Source organism: Saimiri boliviensis, chromosome 7 (genome assembly GCF_048565385.1).
Source record: "Saimiri boliviensis isolate mSaiBol1 chromosome 7, mSaiBol1.pri, whole genome shotgun sequence".
Classification (NCBI taxonomy): domain Eukaryota; kingdom Metazoa; phylum Chordata; class Mammalia; order Primates; family Cebidae; genus Saimiri; species Saimiri boliviensis.
In genome coordinates this window covers 90,324,095-90,346,706 of record NC_133455.1, presented here as the reverse complement: position 1 = coordinate 90,346,706, position 22,612 = coordinate 90,324,095, and the positions used below count along the sequence as shown (strand labels likewise).

The 22,612-nt window shown below is 34.8% G+C and overlaps 1 protein-coding gene across 16 annotated transcripts in view; it reads right to left on the bottom strand.

The window, feature by feature from the left end:
• CCDC91 (coiled-coil domain containing 91) overlaps positions 1-22,612 on the bottom strand; it is a 476,760-nt gene that overhangs the window by 41,422 nt on the left and 412,726 nt on the right. For 14 of the 16 annotated variants that reach the window (XM_074402990.1, XM_074402983.1, XM_074402984.1 and 11 more), the window contains one exon: positions 17,972-18,036. The exons of the other annotated variants lie outside the window; for them this stretch is intronic. The gene's annotated coding sequence lies outside the window, so the exon portion shown is untranslated. The remainder of the gene's footprint in view (positions 1-17,971; positions 18,037-22,612) is intronic. 16 annotated transcript variants of the gene reach the window in all.

Below are 22,612 nucleotides of genomic sequence, written 5' to 3'. Positions count from 1 at the left end.
GAATTTGACTTTTTTCCCCATGTTTTATCCACAGTATGCCATTCTAAGAACCTGTTAGGAAGATGCATTTTTCAAGTACTAGTAAAAACAAATAATGCTTTTCCACTTTTTTCCAGGGAAAATCACCTAAATGAAAGGTAAAAACAATAGGAAAGAGAACAATAATGAGCAGCTGTCAAAATCAGAGCAAAAATAATTTTAAAAAGAGCAACAAATATGAAGGAGCGGAAGCATTCTTAAATGTACTTTCCTTTAAAATAATAATGTGACAGTATAAATTAAAAGTTCAGTGATCACATAGAAAAATCATCGTAAGATGCCCCACAGTCTTTACTTGAAAGTAAATTAGGGCTCATCATCTGTTAGAATTATAAAAAATTATTAGAGTACAAAGGGACCTTAGAGTTTATCTAACGTAAGCTCTGCATTTGTATTGGTGGTTTATATCCTAAAGTGTTATATAAGGGGCTAACTCATTTTCACTAACCTACTTTCTGTGTTAGCAAATAATATGTAAATGGTCAAAGGAATTCTCAGAGATTATAAGTAAATCAATTTCATGTATTCCTGATCATTATAATCCTAGTGTAACAGTAAAAATAATTGATAATTTTCAGAGTAGGAATCTTGATGAGATTAATGTCATAATTTTAAGTTAAAGGGATTACCCTCTCTCGATGTGGGAGGAAAACAGCAGCCTTGAATTTTCTTCCTAGACAATGTAGAGAATGGTATCAAATGTCTCAGAAAAAAATAGGCAATTCATTGTTATAAAGACATCTGAAACACAGGCATCTGGGGATTAGAGAAAGGAAGCAGCACTTGTTTCCTCCAAGAAGCAAACTGTTCAAATGCCTGCTACCTTAGTCATATTTATTTATAGTGATTTTTCATCAAAACAGATTCCATATTAATTCTGACATGTTTATGTCTGGTAATGGAATATTTATTGAGAAGATGTCACTTTTTTCTGAAGACTTTGTTTAGTTCACATACCCAGCTGGCACTTAGCATTGCCTCACTACTGTCAGCATTCACTTTCTGGATCTAGTTTCATTTCCGTGCAGTTTATGGGCTAATTATAAGGAACAGATTGCCTGGAAACTGTTTTATAAAAATTGATTATATGGTGTCACAGTAACATTTGCTAAATTTGACAAGAATGTACTGTTCAGGTGAAAAAATCATGCACTTACATAACAATTCATGATTACTGTAAGATCATGACTAATGTCAAATTCTTAAAAATCAATGAATTGGATTCAGTCTCTCTTGTAAAGTTACCAATCTTTCTTTCTTATATAGTTATCAATTGTTTTCTAAAAATGTAGAATAAAAATGCATTTAGAAAAAAAGTCTAAAAGAAAATAGAGACTTCAAAAATAATTAGAGATACTGTAAACAAACATATCAAAACTTAAAAGAAAAGAACCGTTTTCCCAAACTGACTTAAGAAGAAAGATAAAACCTAATAAACAAAAAAAAAAAAAAGAAGAAATTATAAGTCACCTTATCCTAAAGACCAGACCCAGATACCTTTAGAGATGACTTTAACCAAACTTTCAAGAAATGAGTAATCCTCATATCATAAATTTGTTTCAAATAATAGAAAAATTAGAAAAACTACCAAATTCATTTCATGAATTTACAATTCACTTCATGTCAAAGCCAGGTAAGTGCAGCCCAAGAAAAGGGAGTTATGGACCGATTCACTTGTGAACATAAATGCAAAGATACTAAACTAAATACTAAGAAACTAAATTCATCAGTGCATAAAAAATACACTTTGACCAAGTAGGGTTTATCCCAGGAAATCTTAGATAACCAAACATCAAAATGTCTAATATTATTGACTATATTAACAAAACAAAGGCAATAGAACATATGATCTCTCAATAGATGCATTAACCAATAGATGAAGACAAACATTGACTTAGGTAAACATTCATAATAAAAGCAACTTTTGAATAATAAAAGCACAGAAAACAAAAGATTTTATTTATAATAAAAGCACCTTGCTAAGTCAGAGTTGTGTGGGAAGTTAAAAAAAAAAGTACTTTGCGTAATAATAGCAAAATAAACATTAAACAGAATGTTTTTCAACTTCCTTCTTCCTTCATCTAAAGTGATAAAACTTCAGAATCATTTGCACTATATTAAAACAAGGTAAAAGCCTTCTATTGTGACTTAATAATAAGCTATTTTTCAAAAGGCATAATAATTACAAAGAGGACATTATTATCCTTCTTTGCTGATGTTATCATTCTACTGGATTTGGTATCCAATAGAATGTTCACAAAACCTATTAAACTTATGTGATGATTTAGCAAAGTTTCTGGATAAATTATTAACATACAAAAAATAGTATCATAACTATATATACCAATAATAACAATAGAAAATAGAAGAGAAAAATATATTTATGATAGAAAATACAAAATTCTTATAAATAAATCTAATAAAAATATATAAAATATATGGCAAAAAGTTGAAATTAATTTAATGAACATTATCAACCTGAATAAATGGAAATCAATATTATGGTTCTATGTGAAAAAATTTAAGGATATCAATTTTCCCTCAAACCAATCTGTAAAATTGATACAATTTCCCTAAATTCTGGTTGTTTTGTGTAAAACTTAACAAGATAATTCTAAAATTCATACAGAATGCCATAGAGTCAAGAATAGCTAAAATTCAAATTTTAAAGAACAAAGATTGTAAGATTTGCTCCACCAGATATTAAAAATTATCATAAATATTTAGTAAGTAAGACCAGAGATAAAGGGCATTAAGATTGACAACAGGCCAATACAACAGATTAAGGAATACCCAAACAGACTTAGGCATAAGTAAACTCAATTTTGACAGAGGTACAGGATTCATAAATCAGGGGAAAAAAATGGAGTTTTCAAAAACATGAAAAATTGTTGTCAGTCCAAAAATGTTTTAGATATTTCACACCTCATGCAAAAATCAGTTCTAGGCAGATTTTAGACAATATCACAAACAAAATTTTAGAACTTTAGAAAAAATATAACAATACCTTTATGACTTAGGGTTAAGGAAGGATTTTCTAAACAAGACACAGAAAATACAAATGGTGAAAGAAACTCTAACTAACTAGATTTGAAGTTTAAAACCTTTTTTCAATAAAAGACATCAAAAGAAAAGTTAAAATAAAACAATTTTTAAAAAGCTACTTTGTAGCACATCTACATTTTAAAGGAACACTATTAAATATAGAGCAATATAAAACTTTATAAACTCTTTATTAAAAATAAATAAATAAATCATCCAATAGAGAATGAGCAAAATATATGCAAAGAAATTTGCAGAGGAGAATATTTAAATAAAACTAGGCAAAGATATTTCCCCTCATTAGTAATTGAAGAAATGCAAATGAATCCAGAAAGTAAAACCCACAAAATTGTAAGGGTCCCTCATAAGTGAGCCTTCTGGAGTTTCTATTCTCTCAAATTTGTCCACACTGAGCCTCCTGCAATTTGTCAATTACTGTTCAGGTTTTCCTACTCCAGTAATGGTTTCTGGAGAGGTATCTGTTTACATAAGTTGTTATTTTGCTATTTGCCTATCTCTCCAACTTGAGCGCCTATCTCTCCAACTTTAGCGGCATTGATTTCCCTTTTAAACTCACTTCTTTTATGCAATTTCAGTTTGTTCAGTTTTCTACTTGTTAGGATAGAGTGGCAGTTTCCAAACTGGAAGCAGAAACCAGAAGCCATGAGTGCCTTCTTCAGACTACATAACTTATTACCATGGTCCTCTAAAAAGTTGCTTTCAAGGAGCAAATTGTTAGTTTGTCTGAAATTGCTTTTCAAATCCTAAAGCATTATTGGTGAATAATTACAAAGAAGTAAAAACACTATCAGTGTAGCACTGCAAGAGGAAAAGTCAAAGGAGAAAATACCTCATTTGACTAGATAGATAGAAATCAAATGTTTTCTTTTAGGTCTTAAGACATGTAGACATGCTTTAAACTTTTCTATTTGGTTTGGACTTTGATTTACCCAGGGAACAACTGGCAAACATATCAAAACCTATTATTTCCAATTGGCTTCTGCTTATTTATGGAGTAATTATCAAGATTATATGTCAATCTGTTTTGATCATTAAGACAACCAGTGGTAACCCAGAAATCACTGACTTTTTCAAAAGGAGATTTGTTTGATTTCTTCTCTGAGTGTTGATATGACCTTGCTAAGTTTCTGTTTCCCTTAGATGGATGATCAGAAGTATAGTTGAATTTATCTTTAAAAAATTATGAAATATTTAAACACAGAGAAAGTATACAGAATAACAAAATGATACCCATGTATCTACTTCCCAGATTTGCTTCAAACACTTGGAAAGTGTTTGAAATAAAATATTTCAGATATATTTAATTCCTGTGTAAACTTTCCAAATCTCACCTTTTTCTTTACTCCTCAGAGATAACCATTAGGTATTTGTTGCTTCTTTGCACCTTTCTTTATTACTAGTACCTGTTTATGTACCCACTGGCAGCATGCACTGATGCTCATATTTTTGCTATTTTAAAGAACATTGCTAAAAATTTTATGTATTACTCCTATGCACATATGGGAGAATTTCCCTGGGACATATGTCTAGACTGGAATATCAGTGTTGTCTTCAACTCAATTAGAAATTGCCAAATTGCTTTTTAAAGTATTTATATGAACTTAACAACTCAGCCAAAAGTGCATGAGCATTTCTGTTGCTCTACATCTCACATGTTTATTAATCAGAATTTTTAATGTTTATTAATCTGATGAGTATTAAATAGCAGTACGCTGCTGTGAGCTCTGCCAGGTTCTCACAGTGAATAGTGGAGATAAATCTCCTAATGTTTCCAGCAGGGAGAAGAAAAATGGAACCATCTTGAAATATTTCAAAGCATTCTGTTCTTAACAATGACTTCCCTTAGGAGAAATTATTTAATCAGAGCCTATCCTGCTGAGGTGTTATCAGAGCCTAACTGATCTCAAAGAAGAAAAGCACCTAAGTACAGCTGACTCTTGCCATCATGCACTAACTAAAGTGGTGGGGTTAGAAACTGAGAAGCACTTGTTAAGTTCACAATCTGACTAAAAGACAGAGACCTGATCACTCTAACTACACCTTACCAGCACATTACTAAAGTGCTACTAACAGCAGTCCACTTTACCTAGTACATTCTGTATGATTATCAAGAAAGCAATTACAAAGCATATAAAAAGCAAATACATAGTTTGAAGAGATAGAGCACATATAGCAAGATAGACCAGACTCAAATATGGCAGGGATGTTGGAATTATACTGGGAATTTTTTTAAAACTATACTATACTAGGGATTATAATGGATAAAGTACACAGCATGCAATAAACTATGGTCAGTATAAGCACAAAGATAGATATTCTAAGAAAGAACCAAACAAGAAATGCTGAGATTAAAAATATTGTAAAAGAAAATGGAGACTACCTTCAATGGGCTTATTAGGAGCTTACACACAGCTAAGCACTCTAAGTTTTGTGATATCCCCATAGAAACTTTCAAAATGGAAAATCAAAAGGGACAAAGATTGAATAAAAACCATAACAATATCCAAAATCTGTTTGACAACTACGGAAGGGGTAACATGCATGTGATGAGAGTACCAGGAGAAAAGAGAAAGGTGCAGGTAAAATATTTGATACAATAATGACTGAGAATATCCTAAATTAATGTCAGATACCAAACCGCAGATCTGAAATTCTCAGCGAACATCAAGCAAAATTAATGCCAAAATATGCACCTAGGAATATCATAATCACATTTTAGAAAATTAAAGTCCTGAAAGAAGCCAGAGGGGGAAAAAAATCCTACCTCTTACTCATAGTACCAGATACCCATCAACATGCCTGGCTATTTTTTATCCTTTCTTCATAGAGAAGAAAGGATAAAAATTACATCTAGCTTTTTCTCAGAAAACATGCTATCAAAAAGAGAATGGAGTGGAATATTTAAAACCTTGAGAGGAAAAATGAAAAACACCAACCTAGAAATTTTTACTCTGTGAAAATATCACTCAAAAGTGAAGGATAAATACTTTCTCAGAAAAAAAATAATTGATGGTATTTGTTGCCAGCAGACCAGCCTTATAAGAAATGCTAAAAGAAGTTTTTCAGAGAGAAGAAAACAGTTATAGGTCAGAAACTCAAATCTACAAAAAAAAAAAAAAAAAAAAAAAAAAAAAAAAAAAAAAGAGAGAGAGAGAAGATGATCAAAAAAGGAAAAAATAAAAACAAAATACAATCTTTCATTTTTCTTATTCTTAATTGATCTAACAAATTACTTTTCAAAAATGAGTAAACAAGTTGCATTTATTATTACAAATGCATAATGGCAACAAGGTATTCAATTAGGTATATATGTATACTTATGTATGAGTAAAATAGATGACAGCAAGAAAAAAATGAGAAAAATGAATCCATATTATTTGTTATTATAAGGTATTCACACACCTATGGACTCATACTGTGTTATTTAAAAGCGAACTTGGATTAGCTGTAGTATGTATTGCAAACTCTAGGGGAACAACTACAAACGTTGAAAAAGAAGTATAACTGATATGCTAAGAAAGGAAAGAAAAGCTAACAAATAGAAAACAGCAACGAACATGGTAGATATTAAATCCATTATATCAACAATCATTCTGAATGTCAAGGATATAAATGTACCAATTAAAAAACAGAGCTTGTCAGTGTGGGAAATAACAAAAACCCAACTGTATACTGTCTACAAAAATTAATATACAAAATAAGCAGTGTTTGGATACTTCAAAAACAAACTTTTAAAAAATAAATTATTAAAAACATCTCATTTACAATAGCTACGAAAAATTTAAATACCTAAGAATAAGTTTAACCAAGAATCTGAAAGACCTATATACTGAAAATATAAAATACTGATTTAAAAAATTGACAGAAGATACAAATAAATGGAAAGATATTCAATGTTCATATATTAGAAAAATTGAAATATTGAAACTATTTAAATGTCTATACAAAATGATCTACAAAGTCAACACAATCTCTATGAAAATTTCAATGACATTCTTCACAGCAAGAGAAAAAAGCAATATTAAAATTTGTATGGAATCATGAAAAACCCCAAATAGCCAAAGCATTATTAAACTAAAAGGACAAAGCTGGAGGTATCATACTACCTGACTTCAAAATTACTACAAATATACAGTAACCAAAATAGTATTGTATTGGCGTTAAATATAGATATACAGAACTTAATGGAGAACATAAATAAATCCACACATTTATAGACAACTGATTTTTAATGAAGCTGCCAAGAACATACATTGGAGAAAATACAGTCTCTTCAACAAATGGTGCTGTGAAAAGTGAATATCCATATATAGTAGAATAAAACTAGACTCCTTTATGTCACCATCTACAAAAATCAATTCAAAATGTATTAAAGACTTAAATGTAAGGTCTAACACTGAAAAATTCCTAAAAGTAGACATATGGGGAAATCCCCATGACACTGATCTGGGCAATAGCTTTTTGGATATTACTTCAGATATATAGGCAATGAAAGCAAACATAGACAAAAGAGATTGAGCCAAACTAAAAAGCTTCTGCTTAGCAAAGGACTCAGTCAACAGAGTGAAGAAAGAACCTACAGAATGGGAGAAATGTTTTCAAGTTATACATCTGATAAGATGTTAGCCAGAATATACAAGGAACTCAAACAATTCAATAGCAGGAAAATAAATAACACAATTTAAAATGAAAAAAGGACCTGAAGAGATATTTTTCAAAAGAAATACAAATGGCCAAGAGAGGTAGGAAAACATCGTCTAAAATCACTGACCATCAGGAAAATGCAAATTAAATCCATGACGCAATATCACCTCACCATGTATGTCAAAGAGATATCTGTATTCTCCTGTTAATTGGAGAAGTATTCAAGTAGACAAGACATAGAATCAACCTAAGTGTCCATCAGTGAATGAATGGATAAGGAAAATGTAGTGTGTATATATTTATTATGTTTTTTGAAGGCTCAGTAGTGTCTCCTTGCATGTATACACATACACACTACTCACCCTTAAAGAAAAAAAAAAATCCTGTCATTTAGGACAACATGGATGAACTTAGAGAACATTAGGTTAAGGGAAATAAGCCAGGCACATAAACACAAATACTGCATAATCTCACTTGTATACGGAATTTATAAAAGTTGAACACAGAGGAGTAGAAAATAGATTGACGGTTATGAGGGGTTGGGGGTATATTGGGGTTGTGAAGGTGTTGGCCAAAAGATTTAAAATTTCAATTAGGAGAAATATTCTTGAAGGGTTTATAGTAAGTATAGGTGTAAAATATGTGAAAACAGAGCAAAATGATAGCAAAGCAAAATAAACTAACCGTTTGAAGATCTTTCAATATTTTGATTTTGGTAAAAGTACTAACATAACTTAGATAGTAATAAATAAAGGATGGATTGCTTAATTTCCAGGATAACCACTAAAAACAGATAATATATTATGTAACAAAGCCAATATATATTAAAATAAAATATTAGAAATAGCTCAACATGAAAGAAAACAGAAAAAGAATAAAATGGATACAAAGAGTGGATAAAGCATTTGGAAACAAAAAATAATATGGTAGATTTAAACCTAACTATATCAGCAATTACATTAAATTGAAATCAACTAAATATTTCATTTCAAAGTTAGAGATTGCCAGACTGGATATATAAACAAAATCCAATTATATGCTGTTCACAAGAAACATCTTACATACAAAAACACACAAAGATTTATGGAAAAGGATAAGAAAAGTTACAAAATGCAAACACTAAGAAAAATATTTGTAGTTTCAAAATATTTAAAAGCAATATTCACAGAACTATATCATCACAATTGAAGACATTAACACAACTATCTTTTGGGAGAAAATTCTCCAGAGACAAGACTAGCTACATAATTTGTGGAACCCAGTGCAAAGTGAAAATGAGGGCTCTATTACTTACAAATTATTAATAATTTCAAAGCAGTCACAGAAGAGCATTACACCAAGCATAGGTACCTTCTAGGCATGGCATACTTGTGAAGCCAGCCTTGTCCATCAGTCTGCACATTTTATAAGCAGAGTCACTGACAGATTTTGATCTCAGGCTATCTTCCAAGGATTTTTGAAAGAGGAGCAGGAGGTAGATTTGTTTACTGTACAGTATAATAAGAATACTATCTCCCTCTATGACAAAGGTTGGACAGGGTTACTTATAAAATATTGGGATTTCCTAATCCAAGGGTCACTTTTGTGGGTTATGAAACAAACCTATGTAATGTGCATGATTTATCTTGGCCCACCTATGTCACATTTATGGGGCTTAAAGAACTGGGAAACCATCCTGCCTTCTGTTCCATGAATAAGAAAGTCCCTTGCCTCTAATACAGAAGTCTCATGTCTCCTACCAGTGTCTGTTATGGACTAAATTATGCCCTCTCCCCTGAAATTTATATATTAAAGCCTTAACCCTCAAGATGATTATACTTAGATATAGAGCCTTTAAGGGAATAATTAAGGTTCAATGATGTTATAAGGGTGGTGCTCTAATACAACAGAACTGGTGTTCCGTATAAGAATATAAAGAGACCCCAGGAGGGTACAGGCACAGAGAAAAGTCTATGTAAGAACAGAATAATAAGGCATTCATCTACAAGCCAGGAAGAGATGCCTGATCAGAAACTAACTCTGCCAGCACTTTGCTCTTGGATTTCTAGCTTACAGAACTGTGAGAAAATAAATGTCTATTGTTAAAGCCACCCAGTCTGTAATGTTCTATTAGTGCAGCCTTCACAGCTAATGCAGTGTTGATGAAACTATGGCAGGTAACTTGCTTTATTACAAGTAGAACAAAATGTCAGCCCTTCACTGTTCTTGACTCTATCTCAATAGATGATAAAACAGACAAACCAAATCAGTAACAATATAAAAGCTTTGAACAAAACAATTAATCAACTTGACTTAACTAACAGATCCAGAACACTACATTCAAAAACTACAGAAATAAATACAAAACAATACATTATTTTGAAATTTATTTTGAGCCATAAAGTAGGTTTCTACAAATGATAAAGAAATGAAATCATAAAAAGTATCTCCCATGACCAACATGGAATTAAATTATGGGATGAGAATGAAAGATAACTAGAAAAATCTTCAAACATTTGTAAAGCAGGCAACATGTTTCTAAATAATTACACGTCCAAGAAGAAATTACAAGATACATTAGAAAACATACAGAACTAAAAGATAATAACAGCACAGCATATCAGAATGTGTGGCATGTAACACTTCCAACACTTAGAGGAATATACATTGCTTTGCATGCAAATATTAGAAAAGAAGAAAGATTTAAAATTAATGATCTATACTTCTAATTCAATCTTCTAGAGAAAGGAAAGCAAATTCAAAGAAAGTAGAATGATAAAAGTAATAAAAAACAAATGGTGAAATCAATAAAACAGAAAAGTCAAAAAGGCTTTGGCTTTGATTTTTTTGAAAATATAAAATTAATAGCAAGAGAGAGAGAACACAAATGACAAATACAAGGGGACATCCCTACAGATCTCAAGTACATCAAATGAATAAGAGAAGATTATTAACAACTTTATGCCAATAGATTTAATAATTTAGATATAATGCACACATTACCAAAACTGACTCAAAAGAAATAGGACATCTGTATAGTCATATTCTATTAAATAAATAAATCCATTATAAAACTGATCTTCTCATAATATCTCCACGTGTAGATTATTTTACTGATGAATTCTTTTTACTATTTAAAGAAGAAATAACGGCAATATTACATAAGTGCTTCTAAAGAATAGAAATATAGGCCAACTTCAAACTCATTTTATGAAGCCATCAAACCCTTAATACAAAACATGAAAAGGGTTTATAAGAAAAGAAAATACGTAGCAATATTTTTAACCAACATAGTTATGATTACACTCAATACAACCTTAGATAATAGAATCTAGTTTTATATAAAATTGGTAATACAGGAGGGGCCAAATGACAGAGTAGAAACAGCTCCTGTCTGCAGCTCCCACTGAGACAAACGTAAAAGGTGGGTGAATTCTGCATTTCTAACTGAGGTACCCAGATTCTCTCATAGAACTGGTGGCGCCCATGGAGAGCAAGGAAAAGCAGGGTGGGGCAATGACAGTTCACCCTGGAGCTGCACGGGGCAAAGGGATCTCCCTCCCCCAGCCAAGGGAGGCAGTGAGACGTTGTGCTTCCCTCCCAGAGAACTATGCTTGATTTTTGCAATCTGCGGATCAAGAGATTCCCTCGACTTCCCAAACAACCAGGGCCTTGGGTACCAAGCACAAAGCTGCGCAGACGCATGGCAGCTGCTAGGGTCTGTGGCGGCTCAAGCAGGCACTGAGCTACAAGAGGTTTTGCATACTCCAGCAGCTCCTGGAATTCCAGTGAGGCAGGAGATCCGTCCACTTCCCTGGGAAGGAGGCTGAAAGCCAGGGAGCCAACCAGCCTTGTTCAGTAGGTCCCACTCTCCCGGAACCCCGCAGGCTAAAACCCACTGGCTCAGAATCCCTGCTGGCCAGTATAGGAGCCTGGAGTCTGCCTAAGATGACCGAGTTCCCAGGAGGAGGGGTGACCACCGTTACTGAGGCTCTAGCCCGCAATGTTCCTCTGCTAGTGACAGGGAGACCATGAGGTTTGGGCTGGGTGGAATTTCCCACAGTGCAGCACAGTGGCTGTGGCAGATTGCGGCCGGACTGCTTCTTTAGGTAGGAACTGGATCCATCCCTCCTCACCGGACAGGGCTTCTCCCTGAAGCCAGGGGTTTACAGACAGAACTCTCCTCTCCCTGGGTCAGAGCACCTGGGGGAAGGGAATTTAATCTTTCCTGCCCGCTGGCTCTGAAGAGTCCAGGCGATCCGGATGAGAGGGATTCCCTACAGTCCAGTGCACCCACACCGCTTAGGGGCAGCCAGACTGCTTCCTTAAGCAGGTACCTGATCCCGTGCCTCCTGACTGGGTGAGACCTCTGAACAAGGGTCACTATACACCCCATACAGGAGAATTCCTGCTGGCATCAGGTCGGTGCCTCTCTGAGAGGAAGCTTCCAGAGGAAGGAGCAGGCAGCAAGCTTTGCTGTTCTGCGGCCTCCACTGGTGATAACCAGGTGAACAGGGTTTGGAGTGGACCCCCCAGCAAACTGTAGCAGACCTCCAGAAGAGGAGCCTATTAAAAGAAAAGCAAACAAACGGGAAGCAATGATAACAACATCAACCACTGTGACGTGTGTACTTATGCAACATTCCTGCAAGATCTGCACATGCACTCCAGAACTTAAAGTATAATTTAAAAACAAACAACAACAACAAAACAAACATGATATTACAATTAAGCATGCTTTTCTCTTTCTTTGGGAATCAAGAGTACTAAATGTCTCACTATACAGAGCTTCTGAATAGGGATTTCGTCTCTCGTGATATGTATATGTGACTCTTAAGACTGAGGGTTATTAGATAAAGCTGGAAACAAGGATGATTCTAAAATGATTTTCTATAAAATTTCTTAATACAGATGAGAAGTTACAAAACCTATGTAATGTGAAAGATTGCCTTTACATTCTATTTTGTTCTCATAAATATAGATTATTCAACTACTTTTGTATTAAAAATTTAAAAATTTTTAAAAGTCTTTAAACCACCTTGAGTTAATTTTTGTATAAGGTGTAAGTAAGGGGTCCAGTTTCTGGTTTATGCATATGGTTATCCAGTTCTCCCAGCACCATTTATTAAATAGGGAATCCTTTCTCCATTGCTTGTTTTTGTCAGGTTTGTCAAAGATCAGATAGTTGTAGATGTGTGGTTTCATTTCTGAGTTCTCTAGTCTGTTCCATTGGTCTATGTGCCTGTTTTTGTACCAGTACCATGCTGCTGTTACTGCTGCCTTGTTTGAAGTTGGGTAGCATGATACCTCCAGCTTTATTCTGTTGCTTAGGACTGTCCTGGCTATATGATCTAGTTTTTGGTTCTTTATAAATTTTAAAATAGTTTTTTTTTCTATTTTAACAGAAAACCTACAGAATGGGAGAAAATTTTTGCAATCTACTCATCTGACAAAATTCTAATATCAAGAATCTATAAGGAACTTAAGGAAATTTACAAGAAAAAAACAAACAACACCATTAAAAAGTGCGCAAAGGACTAAACAAACACTTCTCAGAAGACATACATTCTGCCAAAAATCATGTGAAAAAAAAATCGCTCAATATCACTGATCATCAGAAGAATGTAAATCAAAACCACAATGAAATAACATCTCACATCATTCAGAATGGCAATTATTAAAACGTCAAGGAACAACAGATGCTGGCAAGGTTGCAGAGAAATAGGAAGACTTTTACACTGTTGATCAGAATGTAAATTAATTCAACCATTGTGAAAGACAGTTTGGCGATTCCTCAGAGATTTAGAGCTAGAAATACAATTTGACCCAGCAATCTCATTATTGGGTATATACCCAAAGAAATATAAATTATTCTATTATAAAGGTACATGCATGCACAGGTTCATTGTAGCACTATTTACAGTAGCAAAAACATGGAATCAACCTAAATGCCCATCAACACAGACCGAACAAAGAAAATGTGGTATATATATACCACAGAATACTATGTGGCAATATAAAGGAATAAGATCATGTCCTTTGCAGGGACATGGATGAATCAGGAAACCATTATCCTCAGTAAACTAATGCAGGAACAGAAAAACAAACACTGCATGTTCTCACTTATAAGTGGGAGCTGAACGATGAGACCTCATGGACACACAGAGAGGAACAACACACACTAGGGCCTGTTGGGTGAGCACAGAGGTGGGGAGAGCATCAAAAAAATAGCTAATGCATGCCAGGCTTAATACCTAGGTGATGGGTTGATAGATGCAGTAAACCACCTATGTAACAAACCTGTACATCCTGCACATGTACCCCAGAACTTTACATTTTTTAAAAATGATAATGCATCAAAACTAAGATTGATTTGAAAATTAACCAATGTAGATCAACTAGTAAGTAAACAAAGTAGACAAGCAATGTGACTATTTCAATAAATACAAAAAAAGATAATATTCAACACCTATTTACTATTTAAAAGAAAAATATTCAGCATACTAGAAATAGAGAAATTTTCTTAATCTGATAAAGGTTATCTACAAAAAAAGTTAATGATCTATATGACATGGTAAAATATGGACCATTTTCTCCTCCTAAGAATCACAAGAACAGAAGAGGTCTATAGCCAACAATTCTATTCAAAATTGTAGAACCTAACTAGTTCAATAAACCAATAAAAATAAGAAAAAAGATTGAAAAATATTTAGTAAAATTGTCATTATTCACAAATTATATGATTGTATACACAGAAATTTCAAATTAATTCTCAAACTGTTAGAGAGAGTAAGTAAATTTAGGAAAGTTGCTGGATATAAGACCAACATACCTTGTTTTATATTTATCCCAGGAAGGCAGAATGTTACCTTTCCCAATCAATAGGTAGGATGTTGATGCCAATGGCACTCCACATAACTAAATAATTTGGAAGAAAACTTGTTATTCACACAAGGGATTCCCAAAATGGGAGGGAGGGCACAAGCAGGTCTAGGCAGGCTTCTGTGGGTTGGGCCCGTATAGTAGCTAGAGGGTGGGACTGGAGAAATAGTCTCAAATGACAGCTGGGGATTTGCCAGCTTTGAGTTTCTCACGTGTACCATAAAAGGAACTTCACTTGGGCTTTCTTACCAGTCTATCCCAATATAGAGGAAAAGGGAAAAGGGAGGTGGGGTTTATAAGTCAGAAGTCAAACATCGAAACATGGAATCAGACTCTGTGCTACATAATCCAAATAAATAATATGTTTATATACCAGTAAAAATCACTTGGAAAGTAAAATTTAAAAGAAACACTATTTATTAAGATCATCAAAATGCATCAAATACCTAAGGAGAAATGTATCAACAGATTAAAAGATCTTTATTCTATGAAAACTACTAAGCATTGTGGAGGAAAATTTTAAAAGAATTTAATAGAGGGATATGCTATGTTAATGAATATTATGATTTATTGTTGGTAAGATGTGAATTCTCCCCAAATTGATCTATAGATATCATCTAATCCCAGTGAAAATCCCCACAGATGTTCCATGGAGATTGACAAAACTACTAATGAATATGGAATCTGAGTCAGAGGATTTAGCTCAGTGATCATAAAGGCAAGTATTATAATATTAAACTGAAATATTAAACCTGTTGAATTCATCCCATGATGGGAAATAGAGTTTCCAGAAGAAACAAATACGATTTTTGAAGATTCGTGCACATTTTCTTCTGCAGACACTGCTGAAGATGCTGTGACTGTGTTTCTACTTTGACTCTTTTCTCTTCTTCCACGGTGGCCAATCTCCCATCTGATTGACATATTAGTCCCTTTTAAACCAGTATGATCTATTGATCCCCTTTAAAGCAGTATGTCGTGCTTCACAAACTCAGGGTGCAAATGAGGTCACACTGAATTTCAAGGAATAGCTTAATCTCTTCCCCCATTCTTAATTATGAGGGGAAAAGAAGTCTCTATTTTTCAGAATTTTTGGCTCCCCAACCACTCCCAAATTATCAAATAACTTTTGAGCACACTGTATGCAAATAGTTCTTTCAAAAACAATGCAAGGCACGGAGTGAACTGGAGGTCACCACTGCTTTTTCTTCTGGCTTTCATGTGGTTCACTAGCACAAATGTGATCCTGCAGCCAATGTGCCCGTGATTGCTTGGACCCCATGAGAATGTTCACACCCAGGCTGCAGAAGAGCCTACAAAGGTTGTAATATATTTAAATTCATAATCCAGTGCTCAGCTAGTATTCCCCAAGTATATTCACTTTGCAAAAAAATTAGTTTGAAGAATCTTCTAGCATCAGAAATAGATCGTGCTCAATTCAGAACCCCCATCATATCTTTATACCATGGTGTGGGTCTGATTTACTAACCTAAGCAACTTCCACTATTGACTACCTAACCCCCACTATTGACTCACCACCTCCACTATTATCTCACCTCCTCCTTCCATTTACTTGAAAAAAAACCAAAAAACAAAAAACAATGTTTTAAGGAAGTGCTCTTCTGAGTGTAGTCCAGGAACCTGCAGCATCAATTTCACCTGGGAGCTTATAGGAAATGCGAATTCTCACATCCAGTTCCTAACCTTCTGATTAAGAAACCCAAGGGGTAGGACCTAGGAATATGTGCTTAACAAGCTTTCCAGGTGATTCTATTCACAGTGAAGCTTGCCTAGCACTGCTTAAAGGTGATTTGGTATCTCTGCCTACAATGAGACAGGTTTGTTTGTAATTTCAAACAGGTTACAGTTCTCACTCGGTCAAGTCCATTATATTTCTTTACATACATTTCTGCTTTGTATAACTCTTTAATGCTCTTAGTCATTGGAAGATTTGGAAAGTACAACCAGTTTCTGAAAGAAAACTTTACATTAGAGAAACATACACTCATGGAAATCCAAGGAATTGTGCAAAAGAAAGTGACCCTTTACCCTTTAGTCACCTGTCAGTCTAAACTGAGTCATTTTGGTGTGAGGGATAGAAGCCATAATTCTTTAATGGACTGCCCTCTGCTCTCTATTGCAATTTTGAGTCTCCCTTTTAAAAAAATCCTCCTTCCCTCAGCCATACCTTGCCTCTTCATTGTCTTCCCATATACACTCAAGAGAATTCATATCATGTATCATACAGTCTGCCACCAAGGAACCCAGGAACACTTGGTAAATCATAAAGTTGGCATTTTTAATTTTCTCTGTATCATGCTCTTGGTTTTAGACCATAGCATTCTGGACAGCACTGTGCATTTTAAAAGAGTTAGGGAAGGAATATAACCACATATATAAATATTCTCAGTTTTTGAGACTATAATATAAATGACAATATTTTTAAACTTGCAGTTGTTGAAGAGACTGAGGAGTGGATACGAAGAGAAAGATGCCAGCAGGGAAGAAATGCTTTTGGTACTCTTAGCCGTAACCATGCAAGTGAACACAGGGGATGCTCTTGCGACAATCTTGGGAAAATTGGCCTTCTCCATACATTGTGAAGGGTCAGATTCCTTGAACAATGTGTTCTGGCTTTCTTCTGTTTCTGGTGCAATTTAACACACAGAAAAGGCTCCAAATCCAGACAATTTAAAAACTATCCCATATGAAGTTAAAAACAGATAAAATTTTCCTTCTTGGGTTACACCAAGGCTTTAGTTTCTTAAAAGTAGAGAACATTTTTTTCACAGACTTAAAGGAAGTTTGCAAAACGTTCCTCATTTCTCTACTCACAGGTAGAGAAGCTATAGAAGTAGCCTCTACATTTCTGAATACAGAGTAAAGCCCCCTCTTCCCTCCCACCCCCATCCCTCCATCTTACTCTGCTCTCCACCAGAAGGCTGTTTGTCAAATTACAAAGAATAATGTGGTCTTTTCTGACAGTTTGGCTTGGGAGCCCCAAATGTAAACTCACATCACTGCTACCAATGAATGATTTTATTCATTTTAAGTACGTATTTTCTTTTATTCAAATACACTTTTTATGACATGTAATACACCAAGAGGAAGTGGAATAAGTTTATTTCAGAAGAGAGATTTACATGACTACCTCTATATTAAAAATATTAAAAATTACTGTCTAAAATTCCCATTTAAAACTGTATTTATTTTTGCATATTCAACCCCCAAAACATCAAGGTGTATGTGGGAGTGTGTATGTTTATGGTTATGTGGCTCTGGTTTATTTAGAGAGAGGTTCCACTTCACCATTGCCACCCACTTTGTCTCAAAACCGAAGGTATTCTGAGGTGCCCCTGGTTACCTGGAAGTGAATTCACCATACTTCAGTACCAGCACGTCTCTCTTCAAAATGTGGCTCAGGAGTCACTAAAGGAAACCACACAGTGTTAAGACTAAACATTCTTGAGTAAGCCTCAGTTATGGCAAATTCAACAGCCTGGCCGTTGAGAGAGCAGTTACCGAAATTTTCCAAATAAATAAAGCAAACAAGTTACTTCAGGAAGAAGTTCACATCTATATGATTTATAATACTGGGAGTTGGCCCATTGAGGCAAGAGGAACCCAGTAAAGCAGCAGTAAACCAGAGGCCACCCAGGCACTCAGGATGCCTCCAAGGTTTTAGTTTGTGTTCAATCACCTACTGAATCCTCTCTAAGAGGTGTTCTGTTTAGGGAGGTGACAGCATCTTATAACATCTTGCAGGGCTTACTGGCTTGAACTTTATTGTTCAGCCTCTAAATGGGTTAATATTAACAGGAAAAAAAATAGGGATCCTATTTAGAGGCTTCTGGCAGCAAGCAAATAGAGAAAAAAAAATGCCCCTCCAAAATCAATGTTTGCTTTGCTGAGGGCCTCCTTAGGTGTACATTGGAAACAATTCTGTCTGTCTACCACAGTTAAGTCACCGTACAGCCTCCTATGCCAGCCAGGAGTACTTAGCAGTCCAGAATCAACAGGTTGCTGCTGTTGAGCAGTACCAGAACACAGGGGAAAAAAAGAATGGAAAATATTGTATGTGACACAGCAGCCTTGATGGATGAAGATGATAAAAGACAAGAAGCACCCTGGGGAGTCCTGCCTCTCTGACCCCCATTCACTGACCTCAAGCTGGGCACCATCCCCAAGGATCATTTCCAGTCATTAAGGCAAAAACTACTGCTCTGTAGCTGGTCTCCCTATGTCATTCTCAAGTACTTCAAAATTAAAGCACACATACCCACATGCATTCACACAGACACACACACACACACACGCACACACACACACACACACACACACAAAACATACTATATATATTGTATTGAAGGACATGTATTGATAGAGACATTAAAACATGCTTAGTGCTCTTGCAATCACAGCCGTATATCTCTCTGCCTGGTAAGTATTATATAGGTATAGAATTAGACAATAAAACACATAAAGGGTACAAGTTCCATCTGATTAAATTAACCCATGCATAATCTTAGGCAGAGGGCCTACATTCCTGCAAATGGACTGGCCATGAACTAATAATACAACCCAAATGTTCAGTCTCAATATTTTATTCAGATTATGAAGTGGCAATTAAATAAAATATTAAAATAACTTATCCCAAAGTAGCCAAATCTATAACTCTTTAATCAGTAAATTACATTAACAATTTACCTTCTTATTATTAACATTAATTTAGTAACAGAACACAGAGCTTCTAAACTCCCAGGCAGGGCTGTTCTGTCACTGGTTGAGCTTTGTATTAATATATTTATGCAATTTTTATAAAAATAATATGCAACCAAACAATAAGTTGTATCTTACAGAGAAGGAGTGTTATAAGTATAGACAATCAAGAAATATTTGTAAATATTTTAAATAACATTCCAAATATTTATCTCAGTGAAACAGTCTTTGAGTGTGATGAATACATGTGTATATCTTGGAACATGTCAGAGATGCATAGATAGATAGATAGATATGCATAAATCATTGGTTATTTGTCATTTTATTTATGACACAGTGGTTACGTGACATTCAACAGGCAGGGAGAAATAAGATAGGCCATAAAGAAGGAAGAAAGAGTATTTTAAAGCAAGGCAAAATAATGATTATGAAGAAAGAACTAAGAACAATAAAACCAGAAAATGAAAGCATTTATGTAAAGGAAGCCTAAGTATCAAAAAGATTTTAAAGAAGGTGAATATTTTTCAGTTACACAAGAAAATATATGTTTTGAAAGATAATAATTTTCAATAAATAAAACATGAACAAAACTTATCAAATTAGCATAACCTAAGAATATGGAGAAAATTAAAACAAAAAAGTCTCTTTTTGAAAGTATAAATCATTAGAAAGCACTTAGAGATAAAAAAAGATTGAAAATCAAAAATTATGACAATGTCAGAATATTCCACAAAGTTTAATGAACCAGATAAAGAAGAATATGGAAAATGAAAAGGACTAATCTGAGAAATGAAAATTCTAAAGCAGGACTGACAAATCTAAATAAGGGTGTTTGGTCTTTTCCTTTTTTTTATTTTAGTCAGAGTCTTGTTCTGTCACCCAGGCTGGAGTGCAGTGGCACAATCTCGGCTCACGGCATCCTTCGCTGCCCGGGTTCAAGCGATGCCGATGCCTCAGCCTCCTGAGTAGCTGGGACTACAGGTATGTGCCACCACGTCCAGCTAATTTTTTTGTATTTTAGTAGAGATGGGGTTTCACCACGTTGGCCAGAATGGTCTTGATCTCCTGACTTTGTGATCCACCCGCCTCAGCCTCCCAAAGTGCTGGGATTACAGGTTTGAGCCACCCCACCCGGCTTGGTCTTTTCTTACAACTGTATTTTCTTTAAAAAGAGTTGATAAAAGTTTACTTTAGTTCATTGAATTAAGGAACCTAAGAAGACAGAAGATCAGAAGACAATTTTGGAATATATAGGATCATTTTGGATTGAATACAAAATCCCCAACAAGAATCACCACAGCAGTGTACAATCTGCATCTTTTAGACAAAGCTATTATAACAACCAAGTGTTGGAAGATATAGTCAATAATAGGAAGCCTTTCTTATACAATGTGGGGCAGAATTTCTAAAGGGTTCTTTGAAGACACATAGCATGAGCAAGAAATAGATTTATATCTATTTCTTCTCAAGAAATAGATGTAAAGAAAAGATTTATATCTTTAAGACAATTTTTTTTATAAGAAAATAAAATCTGAGATTTAGAAGTTTTCTGTGATGGCAGCAGAACCTGGCCTACTCTCACTGACACAGTAAGGGTCAAGAATAAATCTGTTTCCTATGAAGCATTCTTTTTTTTTTTTTTTTTTTTTTTCTTAACTGAGATGGAGTCTCACTCTGTCACCCAGGCTGGAGTGCAGTGGCATGATTACGGCTCACTGCAACCTCTGCCTCCTGGGTTCAAGCCACTCTCCTGACTTAGCCTCCCAAGTAGCTGGGATTACAAGCACTCACTACCATGCCCAGCTAATTTTTACGTTTTTAGTAGAGATGGGATTTCACCTTGTTGGCCAGGCTGGTCATGAACTCCTGACCTCAGGTGATTCACCCACCTCTGCCTCCCAAAGTGATGGGATTACAGTTGTAAACCCCCATGCCCTGCCTCCTACGAAATATTCTAATTGCAATTGTTATATAGCCATGGACAGATTTAGCCATATATATATATATATATATACACACAGTTGACCCTTAAACAACATGGGTTTGAACCGTGCAGGCCTACTTACATGCAGATTTTTTTTTCAATAAAAGGTACACCAAGCGTGCATGCCTCTCTTACCCTCCCTCTCTACCTCTTCCACTTCTTCCATCCCAAGGCAGCAAGAGGAACTCTTCCTCTTCCTCTTCCTCCTTCCTACTCAATTTCAAGACAATGAGGACAAAGACCTCTATGACGATCTTCTTCCACTTAATTTTCTCTTTCTTATGAATTTCTTAATGACATTTTCTTTCTTTAGTTTAGTTTGTTGCAAGAATACAGTATGTAATACATATAACATGTGATAATTGACTGTTCTATGTTATCACTGTGGCTTCAGGTCAACAGCAGGTTATTTGTAGTTAAGTTTGCAGGGAGTCAAAAATCCTTGCATGATTTTTGATTGCAGGGGTCAGTACCCCTAACCCTTGCCTTATTCAAGGGTCAATTATATATCCATATATAGATTATAACCACAAATTCTTAATGCTGTTTGTAGTATAAAGTGAAAAACTAGTTTCATTCCCTCCAAAGATAAAAACACTCTAGTATTCTGAGGTGACAACTGGGGAAATTATCACTAGTAGATGCCACCGACTGTGGGTTGTAAAGAAAGGCTGTGGCAATGGTCACGTGACAAGAGAAATGAGAGCAGTCCAATAAAATCCAAGCAAGTGTGTGAATGATGGACAGCATCTATATGGGAGGGCTTGAAATAAAAAGAGAAAAAAGAAGGTACATAACAAAGGTGAAGATGAAGGCTGATGATAATTTTCTAATGCAGTCTATTTTCATTCTGTTTGAAATCTGAAGGATGTCCTCTCATGAGCTTGCCCACTGCTCTCTGTAGGCATCCAATCCCAGCGTCCAACTGAGACACCAGTGATCTGATCTCAATGATAAGCTGTGGTGGGGAAGGATTAGAAAGATAACCAAGGGATGAGACTGGAGAAGGACGTATCTCTGAGGTCCCCCAAGAAAAAGCTACAAAAATAGAATTTAAATAAATAAATAAAACATATGTAACGAAGCTCAGCAAGTGTGTAATAGATTAATGAAATAGCTCTGAAGCCACCTCAATTCTTTTGCGATTAGTTTTGGTTGGAAAGTTGAAATGGAGTATTTATTGTTTGTTTGCATATTCTCTACTTGTTTCCACAAATAATTTAAGTGCATAGGAAAAGGATACCGACCAAATGACACCGGTACCCAAGTTGGTGAAGAGAGATTTGTATGTTTTCCTCTTAT